The 16829-nt window shown below is 40.9% G+C and overlaps 1 protein-coding gene across 1 annotated transcript in view; it reads right to left on the bottom strand.

Moving 5' to 3' along the window:
• Window positions 1-14440, bottom strand: part of LOC126469549 (uncharacterized) — a 444554-nt gene extending 430114 nt beyond the window's left edge. The window contains exon 1 of the mRNA XM_050096667.1: window positions 14331-14440. The gene's annotated coding sequence lies outside the window, so the exon portion shown is untranslated. The remainder of the gene's footprint in view (window positions 1-14330) is intronic.
• Between the last annotated feature and the right edge of the window lie 2389 nt (window positions 14441-16829).

Genomic DNA, 16829 nt, shown 5'->3' with positions numbered 1-16829 from the left:
CCGATGACCTTGCTGTTTGGTCTCTTCCCCCAAACAATCCAATCCAATCCAGAGGCAAGTTTCTCAGTCACGACTTTTGCGAATAGATTAATGAACTCAATACTTTCGTTCTACGTATTTCACTTTCCTGTATGAATTTTTCATTTATTCATCCGTCTACCGAGATGGGCACCATTTCTATCACATTGTCGTTTGAACGCTTAATGAACCTCAGCTGCATCTGTTTACAGCTAGATGAAACGGCGAACGTTGAGATGTACGAAGAAAACCAATATACTTGGTAAGTTCTCTTCAATAGTGCATCACGTAAACTTAATTACGTAACAGCATAAATGGTTCGGTAATAGAACGCATGCCAATCTAAGACTGTTAGTCAACTTAGCAGCTTGTGGCCTTCGGGAATCGCATGTGAATACTCAGTATAGGCTCTACCAACTGAGCTACCGAAGCAGATTCACGCCCGGTACTCACAGCTTTACTTCCGCCAGTACCTCGTCTCCTGCCTTCCAAACTTTACAGAAGCTCTCCTGCAAAGGTCCCGAGTTCGAGTCTCGGTCGGGCACACAGTTTTAATCTACCAGGAAGTTTCATATCAGCGCACACTCCGCTGCTGAGTGAAAATCTCATTCTGGAAACTCAGTATAGGATTATGTTAATTCTGTATTATGTATGTGAATGACATGCAATCATGCAATAAATATGACATGAGTCTTGAAGTTCAGTATGAAGGGCAATGGAGCGTTTGCAGCGAACATCCCTTCAAAAGTGTAAAAGTAATTATGTCAGAATACATGGAATTTTGTATGTAGTGGCTTACGAATGACATGAAATTTTTATAGTTGGTCACATTGTACAGTTTTCGTGATGTTTATGAATTATTTACCACCACACAAACGTATAATTGTTGTCAGCCGAAGACAAGGAACACCGTTATAATAAATATAAAAACAACGCAGTTTCTTCATTCTCAACTTCAGATGCGACGTACACACCTGCTGACACACGTTAGAAAGCTGTTATTTCTTTATTGGCATCCTACACTGATAAAGAACGATTGTATCGTCTCCCATATTACTTGGCCTCCACAAAGTCAGACTGAACCTAATCTCAGTTTCAACAACGTTTTGTTATTACCAGCATTTTACTTCACCTTTCACTTCTGTCACTGAGAATATTGCTTCATGATGCAAGTTATTTTATAATAAAGTCTATGTAGCATTTTTAATCTCTTATGAATTCTCTGGAACTTGGCTAGAAGCAGTACATTCAAAACCAACAGAAATCGGAGGCACAATTAATATGGTTGATCATTGTGGTATCCCTCCAAGATTCACTGGTATTATAGTGCTGTCTCTGCACAGAACAAGATAGACAGAAATAATGAACAGTATGTTGAGTTCTTACACCATACCCGTATACGCTTTTGGGTAGAAATGCAACCCAATTTTTTTTTTATTAAAATGTGCAGAAAATAAATCCGGCCGGAGTGGCCGAGTGGTTCTAGGTGCTTCAGTCTGGAACCGCGCGACCGCTACGGTCGCAAGTTCCAATAATGCCTCGGGCATGGATGTGTGTGATGTCTTTCGGTTAGTTAAGTTTAAGTACGTCTAAGTTCTAGGCGACTGATGACCTCAGAAATTAAGTCCCATAGCGCTCAGAGCCATTTGAACCCATTTGAAAATTTACACAGAAATTCTGTTAATTTGATGAATGGGAACTTGATCTCAATGTGTAAAAATGTAAGTTAATGCAGGCGAGTGGGGAAAACAGCACTGTAACGTTCAAATGCAGTATAAGTTGTGTACTGCTGGACACAGTCATATCGATTAAATATCTAGGCATAACGTTATAAAGCAGTATGAAATGGAATGAAGATGTAACGACGAAGGTACCGGCGGCGAATTTTTGACTTCGGTTTGCTGAGAGAATTTTAGGAAAATTAAATTCCCATGTAAAGTAGCCCACATATAGAACACTCTTGTGATCCATTCTTCAGTATTACTCAAGTGTTTGCCACCCCTATCACGTCGGATTAAGAAAAGGTAGCGAAGCCATTCAGGGGCGGGCTGCTAGATTTGTTACCGGCAGTATCGGGTAATACGCGAGTGTTTAAGACATGCTTCATTCAATCAAATGGGAATCCCTGTGAGGAAGAAACGTTCTCTCCGCGAAAGAGAGTTGAGGAAGTTCACATAACAAGCATTGCCGATATCTGCAGAACGATTCTACTGCTGCCAAAGAACATTTCAAGTAAATACCGCGAAAACAAGGTAAGAGATATCAGGGCTCGTACAGAGACATACAGATAGTCGTTTTCAGCTAGCTCCGTTTGCGAAAGGAATAGGAAACAAAATGGCTAGTAAAACTACATGGAACCCTCCGCCGTATACAATACGTTAGCTTGTGGAGTGTATGTGTAGATATGGATGTAGTCTTCACAAGTGGCTAAAGTAACCATCTTTCGGCAAACAGGAACTGAAAGTTTAGCAGTTTTTATACACATAATACAGCGTACTACTAAAAGGTGTCAGGCAAGCAGTTCTTATACACCCAATTCATCGTACTACCACATACAGAGGTGGTACGACATTATTTGATAAGCGTAGAAAAATAATTAATTTGGAAGAAAGTAGGCTCCCTGCTTTCCACAAAAGCAATATTAATTTTGTGGCAAATATACTTCAAATTCCTCCCGGAAAAAATACTTTGTTGGTGTGCATAGAAACCACTGGCCCATATACAACATTGTTTCGTGATCTATGTACTTCGAGCGTACCTGTACGGCACAAGACACATTTGAAGGCAACTGAAAGCTATATTCCACAACAAACACGAACCGCAGATGGTGTAGTAAAGTACCAATAGGTGCTAGGAGCGTAAAGAGGTGCTACAACGTATTTCTACGAACGCTATTAAGAAATACAGTTGGTGGTAAGTACATTTCTCGGTACCTGGGAAAGGGAAATTGATCCATACAGATATTCCTAGATACGTGATAGTTTCGATCGATTCCAGAAAGAGACCATCAATCACATAGTAAAAATGGAAATGCCTTGTGTCTAGGGCCTCCCGCTGGGTAGTCGGTCCGCCTGGTGCAAGTCTTTCGAGTTGACGCCACTTTGGCAACTTGCGGTCCGTTACGTATGACATCCCGTCGCGCTCAGCTACCGGGGGCGGGCAACCACATAGTGATGCGATCATTTCAACTATTTACGCGCGTTACGTAACATTTGCCTAAAGAGGGCATCTTCACGTTTGCAATTACCTCATCTGAAAACAGCCTCATAAGGCTTCATACCTTGTCCACCAGACAATATACAGGGTATCATAGGAGGAAAGTTAGTATTCAGGGATATGACAAGGACGATTATTCTGAGCAAAAATATCTGGTACACATGTGTTCTAAAATGCATATCATAAGAGCAATGAGCAAATCTTCATGTTCGATACTGTGAAACACATCTCTTACACGGCAAGGTCTTTACTTTCCTTATTTTGCGAAGATATAATATTCTCAAAAACAAGAAGAAATTGTCTAGTGAACACGGGCCCTAAAATGTACACCTTGAGGGCTACGAACACACCAGTGGAAGAGATATGTTTCACAGCAATGAGGTGCTCATAGCTCTTAAGGTACGCATTTTAGAGCCCATGTCTTCTTGACTTTTCTGCTTCGAATGGTCATTGCTGTTACATTCCTTGTTACTGACCATTCCTCGTGGGACACCCTGTATGTGGTAAACGAACAGACTGGTTTGGAGGTCGTAGCAATAACCCTGTTTAATATGTAATACCGGAGAGTGGAATATCCAACCAAGCCGATAGATAGCAGCTGCAATATCGAAATTACGAGGGCCGTATCTTTCTTCTTCTTTTTTTTTCTGCGTCCGATCGTACTATACTGTAGCAGTCCATTCTTCTTATGGTGCAAGCTTCGTCGAGCTATGTTACTTGGCTGGGACACATCATGCCACAGTTATTCTCCTCCTTAAGTTTTGTACTCAGAGGTATTAGCAAATTGTTTGTCTGAGTGAGATTGTTCTGAGTTATTATAATGCGTACGTGTACATTGTAAAATGAGACAAGGATCTCAGAACGTTTAAAAAATGAGAAGACGTAACCTTTCAAAGGTGATATGCCATATTTTGCTTTCCTTTGTCGGTTGTACGTTGTCGATATTTGTTAAGAAAAGGTTTACAGAGCGTGAGATTCGGGAGTTTGACAACAGCGTCATACTATATAATATCGAATGGTCCTATAAGTGTTCTTACGGAAAATTTCATTATCTAGCAACTTACGTTATTCTTTTCATTTCGGTAAAATTGCTCTTTCGGTTAATTATTCGCCAACGAACCACTCTGTAATGTTAATGTGATACAAAGCCAAATAATATATAATAGTTGTATCTTAGTGACCGTTTTATTTACTAATAAGGCTCGATGATGAAAGATCAAAAACAATTCTCTCATATTCCAGTAGATCAAATGGCTCTGAGCACTATGGGACTTAACTTCTAAGGTCATCAGTTCCCTAGAACTTAGAACTACTTAAACCTAACTAACCTAAGGACATTACACATATCCATGCCCGAGGCAGGATTCGAACCTGCGACCACAGCGGTAGCTCGGTTCCAGACTGTAGCACCTAGACCCGCTCGACCACTCCGACCGGCCCAGTAGATCAAATAGAATTGTGACTAAAAGAAGTCATGCTACTGCTTCATGAGGGTCATTGGTTCTTGCGTCTAACCCTGGAAGCAATGTTTAGCTACCTGAATAAAAAAAGTTGAGTATAAGTTATTCACCTTAAAGTAAACTATTCTAATCAACTAAAGTCAGTGGGCTACGAGGTTTTCCTGATTTCCAAAGGGTCTACCGAAGAGCATATTTAGTATGAAAAGTTGGCTCCACGCTAAATGGAACATTTTTATAGTTCACGTGACACCAAATTCACTGATGAACTACTGTGTACGCATTAACATTAATTTATAATGTTCACGTAGAAGCAAGTTTCCATTTACTGATGTTAATACTGTTTAGAAATAATATAAAAATATCTTCACATTATTAAAATTTCTCAAATATAGACCTAATTGTTAGGAAAAAACTCACTGCTTTTAGAATCGGTTTCCTTGCTGCTGAGTTCTGTGCTCTCTTAAGCAACACATTTGGATCCTACTCGGCTTCATTGGCGTATGTGTGGGCAGATTTTAACATAACATTACCGAAACTGCACCTGAAATGTTATTCTCAGTATGTTAATGTTACTTACACTCTTCTTTACAAGTTTAGGACTGAACCAGTAATGGAATAATGCTCTGAATAAAACTAATGCTGAAAGCGAAAACGTTTTTCTGAGAATAAATGCACTGCCTGAGATTGACGTTACGCTATACCCATGGCGGTCAATGTTCGTCAAATGACAAGGGAAGGGGCTTGATTTAGTTATTCTAGTAACAGATAATATCCTCTACTTAGTAATTAGAGCAGAAATAATATTCTCAAAATGGAACTTACATAGAAATCAACCATAATTTTAGAGATCTGCTGCCAAGTGATACAGGTTACAAGTGAAACAATCTCTCCCATGATGCTTTGGCTTACCAATCAAAATACAGCAATCACATCTGCGTTAACAGTACTTAGTAGTCTTTTGAGTATGTTAGACAACAAATGAATGAATGCATTACTGCGTTAAGGAGAATTAAAACTGAAGCAGACGCGTGGAGTGGCCGCGGGGTCTTGAGCGCCTAGCCACGGTTCGTGCAGCTGCCCCAGTCGGAGGTTCGAGTTCTCCCTCGGGCAGGGGTGTGTGTGTTGTCCTTAACGTAAGTTAGTTTAAGTTAGATTAAGTAGTGTGTAAGCCTAGGGACCGATAACCTCAGCAGTTTGGTCCCATAAGAGCCTACCACAAAAAACTGAAGTAGAATATATTCACTAGAAGATTTATGCAGTTCGCTTCAACGAGCAGAAAACAGTATTTATTGCACTTCTTAGCTGGTAGCCCGCAGGTAACAATAATTAAGCAACTGCTAAAAAAAATCATATTAGCATAAATATGGAGTCTTTATTACACGCCACCTCCTGATGATTCGAAGCATGTATTTACGTTCCTCGTACATGTATTTAGCCGCCATACATGAGGTTCTGTCTTTTCCTTTATTTTGAATTCCAGTTACGAGGGCGATAATCTTTTCAATTTTCCATGTGTCACGAGATTAAAGTCACGGTAAAAATTAAAAATGTTATATGTGCAGCATTTAGCTACACCTTCCAGCTATTTTTCTACATAATCGCCACTCCGATACAGACATCTGTCGTAGCATTGCGACAACTTTCCAATACACTCGTCATAGAAGGCAGCCGCGTGTGTTTTCCGCCATTTCCTTGCAGTGGTCTGCAGCTCCCTGTCTGTGTCAAAGTGCTTTCCTTATAGCCAGAGGTTCATATGAGCAAAGAGATGAAAATTAAGGGGAACCATGTCCGGGCTATACGGCGAGTGTTCAAACACTTCCCATCGAAAATGCTGCAAGAGCGTCATTGTTGCAGCTGCAGTGAGTTTATGCAGTACTGCCGCACTTTGCTGTTACGCATAACAGTTACTTTATGTGAACGCCATGAAAGACGGAAACCCTCAGCGAAAGACAGCGTATGATTTCTCTAGGCATCTTTATTTGCTCAAGGTGTGTTCAGAACTGAGAAGTGCCTTCTGACGCAATCGACAGGCATACTTGAGACCCTGCGCAACACATTTGCGCAAAACATCGTCGGATTTTCACGGTGATTTTAATTTTGCGACCAGTGGGAGGTTGAAAATATAATCTCTCTCGTAATTGCTGGATTCATAATGAAGAAAAAGACTCAGACGACGACCTCATGGAAGGTGGGTAGAAAATATGTAGGAGCAACGTAAAAGCATGCGGCGCAACACCAGAAGGCGGCATACAATGAAGTCCCCACATTTATGCTAATACGATGTTTTCTAGCGGTTGTTTAGCGGGTAGTACCTGTGGGCTACTAGCGGATATATTTCGAGAGTTCATTTTACTTGAGCAGTGCAATAAATACTGTCTCCCGCTCTTCGAAACCAACTGGATAAACCTTCTAGTGAACAGTTTATACTTCAGTTTTAATAATCCTTAACAAAATTATGCAATCATTCATTTGTTGAATGTTAAATTTCCTACATTATTCAAAAGATCATTATGTACTGTTAACGGTAGATGTGATGGCTTTCTTTCCCTTGGTGAGCCACAGCATCATGAGAGGGATTGTGTCGCTTGTATATTCACTTGACAGCAGATCGCTAAAACTATGATTGAGTTCTATGTAAGTTCAATTTCAGAATATTATTTCTGTTCTAATTACTTGGTAGAGACTTCTGTTTGTTAGTATAAAAATTAAACCAAGCCCATTCCTTTGTCATTTCACAATATGTGTAAACAGACTTCTGACGTTTGTGTCTCCCTTTTCTCAATAGCAGCAGGGACTTCTACGCCAATAGTATTTGCCATTGCCGTAGTAAATTCGGCTTACATTCTGTAACATATTTTGCAAATTATTCATAACTCATCGGCCACGTGACGAGGCTTACGGGCGTCATGATTATAGTGAACCGCCAACCTCAGAATCTACCATGTCCCCATGAAAATATTTTTCATTTCTAATTATCAGTTTTTATTTAATGCCTTCATTACTGAATCAGTTTTAAACTTGTGGAGAAGAAAATAATTAACATTAATATACTGAGAATCTCATTTCAGATGTTGTTTCGGTCATGCAGTGTTGAACTCTGCTCACATACACGCTAATGGAACCGAGTAGCACCCAAGTGTGCCGTTTAAGAGAGTACAAAACTCGACAGCAAAAAACCTTTTTCTTTTCTGAAAAGAGTGAGCTATGTTCTCTTTAGGATGGTTGTGTAGTCATCATTTGTGAACTGCATTTCATTTAAGACATGACTTCATTTCATGAAGGAAATACATTTTGAGACAATATTAAATCTGTCTCCACAGGGAATAATTTAACACGGGGTATCCCTAGTTAGTTAAAGTTATTAATCATCACAAACTGCAGAAATCTGCAGTTGCGTGAGCTGTAAATTTCATTTTCTTGTTTGTAAAAGTGCTCTACGAAAAACGAATAAATGAACCACATCAACTATAACACAGGGCTGCTCTCTGGTACGTTTCCTATATGCGCTTTTTCTGAACAAAACGATTTAGCTCTTTGGGAGTCAGTTTAACACAAGAACGACAACCAATTGTTCCCTTATAGGCATATCAGTCTTTCTCAATTGTTCTGAAGACAGTGTCCGAATTTTCAAATTTGTCAGTCACCGTCACAGATGAAGTCTTATTTTCCAGGGTAAATAACTGAAAGGGCTCAATTAAATGCACATGTAGCTAATTTCTTGAAATACGATTGGAAGACATTAGTTGGACTGCTACTGAACGAATCCTATGATTGTTCACCTAACATGTTGTGAATGTGACATAGACGGACCAGAAAAAAATCTCACTCTTATTCACACTATTTCCATAAAGAGCCCAGTGCTAGAATATGAAAATCAATATGATATTACGTCAGCCGTGAGTTATGGTTCAATATCAATTTTTACATAGAAAAAAAAAACGAAGAACGCTATTTGGGAGCGATTAGGTCAATATTTTAGAAATCTTAATTTGCGAAAGTGTTAACATATTTCATATTATTTCTATATATCATTAACAGTGGTAACAGGACTCTTCCTTCTACGTGAAAATTTTATTATAAATTAATGTTAATGCGTACAGAGCTCATCAATGGCTTTGCCTTCACCCTATCTATAATAATGGACCACTTAACGTGGTGTTAACTTAGAATACTTAACATGCTCTTAGATAGTCCCTGTCTCTTTGTACCTGGTAGTCCACTGACATTAGTCGTTAATAACTTTTTCCAAACTTCCCCATTCGATATATATATATATATATATATATATATATATATATATATATATATAATATGTTGCTGTTGTCAAACTCCAGAATCTCATGCTCTATAAACCTTTTTCCAACTAATATCGACAACGTACAATCGACAAATGGAAACTGAATATGGCATACGATCTTCGAAAGAAAATGTGTTTCCATTTTTTAAACGTTCTGAGATCCTTGTCCCATTTTATAATGTACATGAAGCGTTGTAATAATTCAGAACAATCTCACTCATACATACATTCTGCTAATACACTGGAGGATAGAACTTACGGATGAGAGTAACTGTGGCATGATGTGTCCCTGCCAAGTACCATAGCTAGACGAAACTTGGATTATACGTAGAAAGGACTGCTACAGTGTAGTACAGAACGTATTTGAAAGAAATACGAAATGAGACGCAAGGAAACGACAGTTTTAGTCAAAACTAATAATCACACTGAAGTCATCGCGATCGATGATGCCCTCTGGACGTTACAAAAGTGGGGACGTAGTTCTTAACAGGCTATCTGATTACCACGGACGGCCATCATTCTCTGTAAATAGGGCCCATGCTGGCGGGGGGAAGGAGGGGAGAGACGGGAGCCGAACATTCTCTATTTCCAAGGGATCCTCCACCTACGCTGTTTGATGCAGGCGCGCATTATCTTCCATAAAAGTTAAGTCAGGGCCGAAAGCACCCCTGAAAGACGCCCACTGGAAAATAATACAGCGCCACAGTAACGGTGATCGGTGATTGTACCGTCTTCAAATATTTGGAGATCAGTACGCCTATGCAGCATTACGCCTCTTTACACCATAGCCCTTGGACAACCAAAACGATCATGTTCGAAAATGTAGGACGTACTCTCATATGGTGAGACATGGGAATACGTAATTTACCCAGGAAAAGTGTCGAACATGATCATTTTGTGGTCCATTTGGCACGGAGTACGAAGGCAAAATGTTGCATTTGCTTACTGACCCCCAATGTTTGAAAACGATTCAGTCTCCGGTCAACGTTAATATGACACTGCACTTCTTCTCCACCTGCGACTACGCAGGTGATCAGTCGGTCCTGACCTAATTTTTAGGGATGACAACACGCACCACATCGAACAGTGCAGGCCGAAGAGCTCTGGGAACGAAATGGTATTAGACGAATGTAGTGTCCTGCCCGTTGGCCGATTTAATCCGTTTGAGGACGTGTGGGACCTGTTTGGCAGACGTAATGCAGTACGTCCACATGCACCAACGACTATTCAGGAACTGACAACCTCTCAGATGAAGGAAAAGAAGGCCCTGCCACAAGAACTCTTTACCAACCTTGTGACCATTATGGGAGCATATTCCAGAGCACGTTTTTCCCGCCGTATGTTATCCAGGGGAAAATTACGAATCATATTAATTATTGTGTTCGGATAAAAGTGTCATTTCTGTTCGTCTCATTGCGTCTATGCTTGAGTTATCTTCTGTACTACACTATAGCAGTTCTTTCTATGTATGGTTGACATTTCATTGACAGTTACGCAACATGTCACATTTACTTTCGTCCTTAAGATCTTCACATCCATATATACGACGCGTATGCTGTGTAATAAGACATTTTCGTCATTCTCTTTCCGTGGTACGTATGTTTGTACTGTTTTACGGACCCACAGGATAATATTGATCAATTTTATGGGGGAACTAATTGGTGTAGGAGTTAGCGATTTTTATTACACGTTGGAACAAGCAGCTTGGAACCCATTTTAAACCTTCAGTCTCTGAAAGTTAAAACCGTGATGTAGGGCATTTTACATAGTAGTACTACTGTGACAAAAGTGTTTTGGAACTATTCGTCATTAATGGTAGCGTAAGTTAGTCCGCTGCGTCAGAAAATCTCTTCCTTTCATTATCTACCTGTGTCCATCCAGTTTTTTAAACCTTTAACTCATTCTCCATCTTCTACGTCTTCTACTATTATCTCCATACCTACACAATCTATCTTTTTCTCGGTAAATACTACACAAATTAGTTAGAAAGGTTTCGACGATCTGTAAGACATGGTATATTTATCGTTTACTGCTATTACTACACCATGCCTTAGTCCCATGGTCTTCCGCAGGTGGTATAGGAATGATAGGAAGGCCATATTGTTGGGTAGTCTGTGCACAGTTTGGTACTATGAACATGCGATGATTTTATTTCATATATTTTTACCGCCCATTTAAACAATTTACATCTTCATCTGAATTCAAAATCAAAGAGTCAACGTGCGTATTAAATGTTGTCGAACGTAAGTAAACCGCTAACCAATGAATAGTAAAATAGTTTCACAAAATATGTAAGGTTTTTAAAGTTATTTCTCTGAAATTCTACGGCAATGATCTTATTTACAAAATTATTTTGAATCTACGTGGTTGTAGTAAATCCGGCTAAACGGACAAGGATAACTTCGAGAGTAAAAATTAAATCGAATCGGCTGCCACGCCACGAACATATAGGCGAACTGAAATTGAAGGTCTGTAAATTTTCTCATCTTTATTATTTACTGAATCGCGAAAGTTTAACTTATAATAAAGCATTACACCAATCGTACAGTTTCGCGAATTATCTGACAGCGGCGATAACCAATTTTAACGATACCCGAAAGCAGCCTGTTTAAGTTCTTTAAACAATGAAAGATCTTCTCTATCCATCGTGGAACACGTAAAACACAGTCAGTCAACGTGCTTTACGCGTCTTCCATAAAACAACGGAGAATTTTATAGACTACGAGGAACTAGGAAATCCTCGTCGCCAAGAAATAACCGTCACACGAAAATCTGAACTGCATATAGTATTTCTGGTTGTAACATTATATTTGCTGACTGTTGCGGCCGAGCGGTTCTAGGCGCTTCAGTCCGGAACCGCGCTGCTGCTACGGTCGCAGGTTCGAATCCTGCCTCGGGCGTGGATGTGTGTGATGTCCTTAGGTTAGTTAGATTTATATAGTTCTAATTCTATGGAACTGATGACCTCAGATGTTAAGTCCCATAGTGCTTAGAGCCATTTTTAATATTATATTTACTTATAAATTCCGAAGTATCTTTCTCAGTATCGTCCCGGAACTATTTGCGTACTTGGGGTTGGTAGATTTACTGTTACAAAAGGATCTCGTGTAACTGGACTTATACAATCTCCTCATCCACTTTTAAATACCGCAGATAATTTTTGCTTGTAATTGTAACACTTTAAAGGACTTAAAAATGAAAACAGGCCCTAAGGTTGTACAGACATCTTCGGTTGTTAATAAGTGAGCGGACTGGAGCCGAACCAATAGTGCAGGCTTGTACTCAGGTCCACGCAAAGTCAGTTATTATGCGACACTTGGGAACATCTTTCACGCTGTATCCCTAATCCACTTCGTGTAGAAAGAAGAGCTGATATCATAAGTACTCAAAGAAGAGTTTTTGTGATATGTGAATTTAACAAACTCAAGGGATGCAGGACATCGTATTCTCGCTATTAATGCGTATATCCTGGAACCTACGCTTCGATGTTTCGAAGTAAACAGTGTAGTGTTCAAGGTATCTAATCTTGCAAGTCAGCTTCCTCCAAAAAATTAGTTTGTGTTCAAGGTTATTTATCAAACTATACCTTTAGTATAATCTAATGATAATCTAATGAGTTTATAATGATGCCAGCAAGGGAGTTAAAGAGGGAATGAAACGAAGCTGAATTTCAGCAGTCACTCAAGTTCACTCGTCAATTTGATCACCGACATAATATTATTTTGGGAATTCTAAGAGGTTAAACTTTAAATATTGCTTCTCAGTCTGTAAGGAGACCGATATACGTGGCATTTTTCGAGGTACTGTGCGCCAAAGGCAGTGTCTCCTCAGACGTGGATACTGTTTTTTCCCCTGTTCCACTTGTATTCGTTTGTTCTTTTTCACATTTATTTCTCGACGATGTTTATTAGAGTTGAATTTAGTTCTTCGTGATTATCATTCAGAATTTCTTCAAAATGACTTAGAACTATTTGCAAAGTTTGTCATTATGGAGTGAATATATGTGAAAAACAGGTGTCTCAACACTTCCATATATTATGACACTGGTCGTAGTTACCTTTTAAGTACTCCACAATCTTCATTTCTTGTGCGGAATATATGCTCAACGACTTATTTTCTGAAATTTATCAAGAAAAGGATGTAAAATGGTAGGGAGATATTCGTGGCAAAGGCTGGTACAGCCTGTTGCTGCCGCAGGATACTTATGGATGTGTATAGCCCACTTTGTGGCAAATTAATGTACATAATTACACAGACAAATTTTATTTGGTGAAACTATCATGCAGTTGACGACAAAGGGTAGACAAATAGTGCACACAGAAACAGAAAACAACGTTAGCAACGGCCCATGCTATCTTATATGTCGTGCTGTACGCTGTCTCCGTTTCTTACCAATTACTTAATTTGAATGTGCTGATATCTGAACACTGTTCAACAAGTGTCCGGACGTTATGAAAACTTACAACGTATTAGTATGTCATAGCTTAATAATAAAGACAGTATCAATATATATATATATATATATATATATATATATATATATATATAAATTAAGCTACTTAAAAGTACGAATCTTATGCTGAAGAAATGAATATAGGAAGTGCGGGATGTAGTAAAACTGAGAGAAATTATTTTGTACAGAAGAAGAGAGTGCTCCAAAGGTGAGGCTAACTATGCACGTGCAGCAGATAAGTTTTAAGAGAAACAGTAAAGCAAGTGATACATAAGTTTTAGTGAAAGTAAGATAACTGGGGATGGTCACTTCATCGTATGAGGCGATATGTCACGTGTTGTTCATTGAAATTTGACACGGCGAGCCACTGGAGAGCTTATATGTAGCAATAGGGGCCTAATCACCGCAAAGACGAACATTAACCGAGGCTCGTCAAGTCGCCAGTATAAATGACACAGTGAGTTGTAAAAGTCCTAAGAGCGTTTATTGCACTCACTGAAACACAAAATCATCAGAAATGTTAACAGTTAAGCGTACGACGAAGGTTAATAAGAAAGCCAATGGCAAATCTTTTCTGTTTGCATACTTTTTTTTTCTTTTTTGTAAGATCATAGGTAACTGACACAAGAATAACGACACTAATTCAGTGACGACAAATGAAATATTATTTACGTAAGAGTGACGTGACTAACGCTGTCACATACAATGAAGCTCTCGAAAATTGAAGGGAAAGATATAAAATATTTATAAAACAGCGATAGAGAATAGAGAGAAATATCTACTAGCGGGGAGGACGCCAGAGTCGGCAGCGGGAAGGGGATGAGGTGTGCGTTGCGAGGAAACGGCGTCGTCGGGACTGAGCGCCATGTGGCGCGCCGACACTCACCGATCTGCGGGACGTCGTACTGGCGGTTCCCGCGCTGCGACCGGATGATGAGGTGCTCGGTGAGCGCGGTGGGGATGTCGGGGTGCTGGTGCGGCTCGGCGTTCTGCCGCTTGGACCACGGCAGCGGCAGCCAGCGCTCGGCCGCGGTGCCGACGCCGATGGGCACCGCTGCGGCCGCCGAGTCGCCGGTCGCCGCCGGCGGCTGCGCTTCCGGAGGCTGCGCCAAGCGAAGACGCGGGCCCACGCCTGCACTCGGCAGGAGCAGGGAGGCATCGCCGGAGCCCACCAGCATCAGCACCAGTGAGGCAGAGAGCACAGCACCTGGTCCCTTCTCCATTGCTGGTCGGTTCCCAACTGTCCTGTCGGAGCGTCACTGAGCGACTGACGACATCTCCTGAGCAGCACGTGGTGAATGCGCGCTCAGCCGCCGCTCGCGCAGTGCCATGCCGGTTGGGCCCGGGCCTTCTCCGCCACTCCCGCCCACGCCGACTGCGGCTCTCCCAGCAGGCCCCCGCCCCTCCCCGCCCCCGCAGACGCTCTCCCACCCCCCGCGCCGCCCCCGCAGCGCGCTCACCCCCTCGGTGGGCAACGCGCCGGCGCCGCTGCCCCTCTGTCGCCGGTTCCCCGAGCCGGAGAGCCGGCGAGTTGCCGAGCCCAGCCGAAGAGAACGCCGCGGGCCGCGACGCCGTCAGTAGCGCCACTTGCGCCCGTGGCTGCTGCCGCACACGCCACCCACCTGCTTAAATACAGTACTTAGCCGCTTCGTCACGGTAAATATACCCTCCTCCGTAATCCACCCACAATGAATTTGAATCGCTTTGTACTCGCGGGAGGTTTTATCTAAATTTGCACTCTGAAACTCACCGAAACCTGTCACGAACGGTACATAGTGCACCACTACCACTATCCTCGACTAGTTCACTACTCTAAATGCGAACGTCAAAATATTGTATTAACTACAATATCTTAAATTAGAAATTATGGTCACTTGGAGGGAACATTATGGGAAGGAGTAATAAGTTGCTGCCTTCTTGCTAGAACGAGCGCTCGTCCGACGTCACCAAAAAAATATCACCGAAACGCTGCCATTCTCACTAGATGAAAAACGGACTAAACACCCAGCTCTTTCACAATTATTCTTCGTGTCCTCTATTGACCTGTCCAGTGGTGGAACGAAAATGACGAATAATACCCAAGACTATGTGTAACTAAGATTAGGTGAGCTGAGGTTTCGCTGATGAACTACTGACTGTCAGAAATCTTCCAGTATACCTTAATAACGTGTATGCCTTTTCTATTGTTGCGCTCTTTAGTCCAGTAACTTTAATAGCTTGGAGAGCTATATACAAATAGTCTTTCTATCTCTGCTTAGCTATTGCTATCTACATACATTTGAACTGCTTACTGGGTGTTGTGTGATGTCCTTAGGTTAGTTAGGTTTAAGTAGTTCTAAGTTCTAGGGTACTGATGACTATAGATGTTAAGTCCCATAGTGCTCAGAGCCATTTGAACCAACTGCTTACAGTAGTCTAGTCTTTGCTTCCTCTACATCGTATCCTCCCATCCCTCAAATTCCCACTATTTCCTTCATGCCTCTGGATTTCCCCCATTATCTGGCCCCTTCTGTTATCAAGTTCTGCCACATGTATTTTTTTCCCTTTCTATTCAGTACCTCCTCACTAGTTATCAGATCTGTAAAGCTAATCTTAAGCATTCTTCTGTAACACCACATTTCTGAACCTTCTCTTCTCTTATTGTGTGAATTGATCAACGTCAACGTTTTACCTACATGCATGGCTACGCTACAGACAAATACCTTAATAAAAGACTTCCTAACGCTTTAATATATATTAGATCTTAGAAAACTTACCATTTCCAGAATTTCTTTGCTCGAAATTGTCATTCGGCATGATACATTCTCTCTTCTTTGGCAGAACGGATTTACTACGTTTAGTGTGCCGTTTCCCATTGTAATTGCCGCAGCGTCGGCTGGTTTTAATTCGACTGCGTCCCACCACCGAATTTAATTTTTGTTGGTGTTATTTTCTAACCTACTTTAGAGATAGTATCCGTTCCTTCAACTGATGTTCCAAGGCCTATGACGAATCTGACATAATTATGATGTCGTTGGTAAACTTCGAGTTTTAACTTCTTCATCCTGACATTTAGTACATGCTCCAAATGTCTAATTGGTGTCCTTTACATCTTGTTCAGCGGAGTAAGTGAATAGCATCAGGAATTTCTAGAAATCTACCTCAGCCCCCTTCAAACAATTGCTTTTCATTCGTATCCTAGGGCTCTCATAACTTCAGTCTTGTTTCCACACAAGCTGTCGATATCTTGACCCTCTGTGTATTTTATATCCTCAGCGTCAGAATTTCAAACAGTCTGTTCCAGCAAACATTGTCAGGAGCTTTCCCTAAATCCACTAATCTTATACATTTAGGTCTCATAAAGGTTGGTCAGACACAGACAGAAAAGCTTCTAAGGGTGTTGCAT

Source organism: Schistocerca serialis, chromosome 3 (assembly GCF_023864345.2).
Source record: "Schistocerca serialis cubense isolate TAMUIC-IGC-003099 chromosome 3, iqSchSeri2.2, whole genome shotgun sequence".
Taxonomy (NCBI): Eukaryota; Metazoa; Arthropoda; class Insecta; order Orthoptera; family Acrididae; genus Schistocerca; species Schistocerca serialis.
The sequence above is the reverse complement of the archived record's forward strand: the minus strand, read 5'-3'. Positions and strand labels throughout refer to the sequence as shown.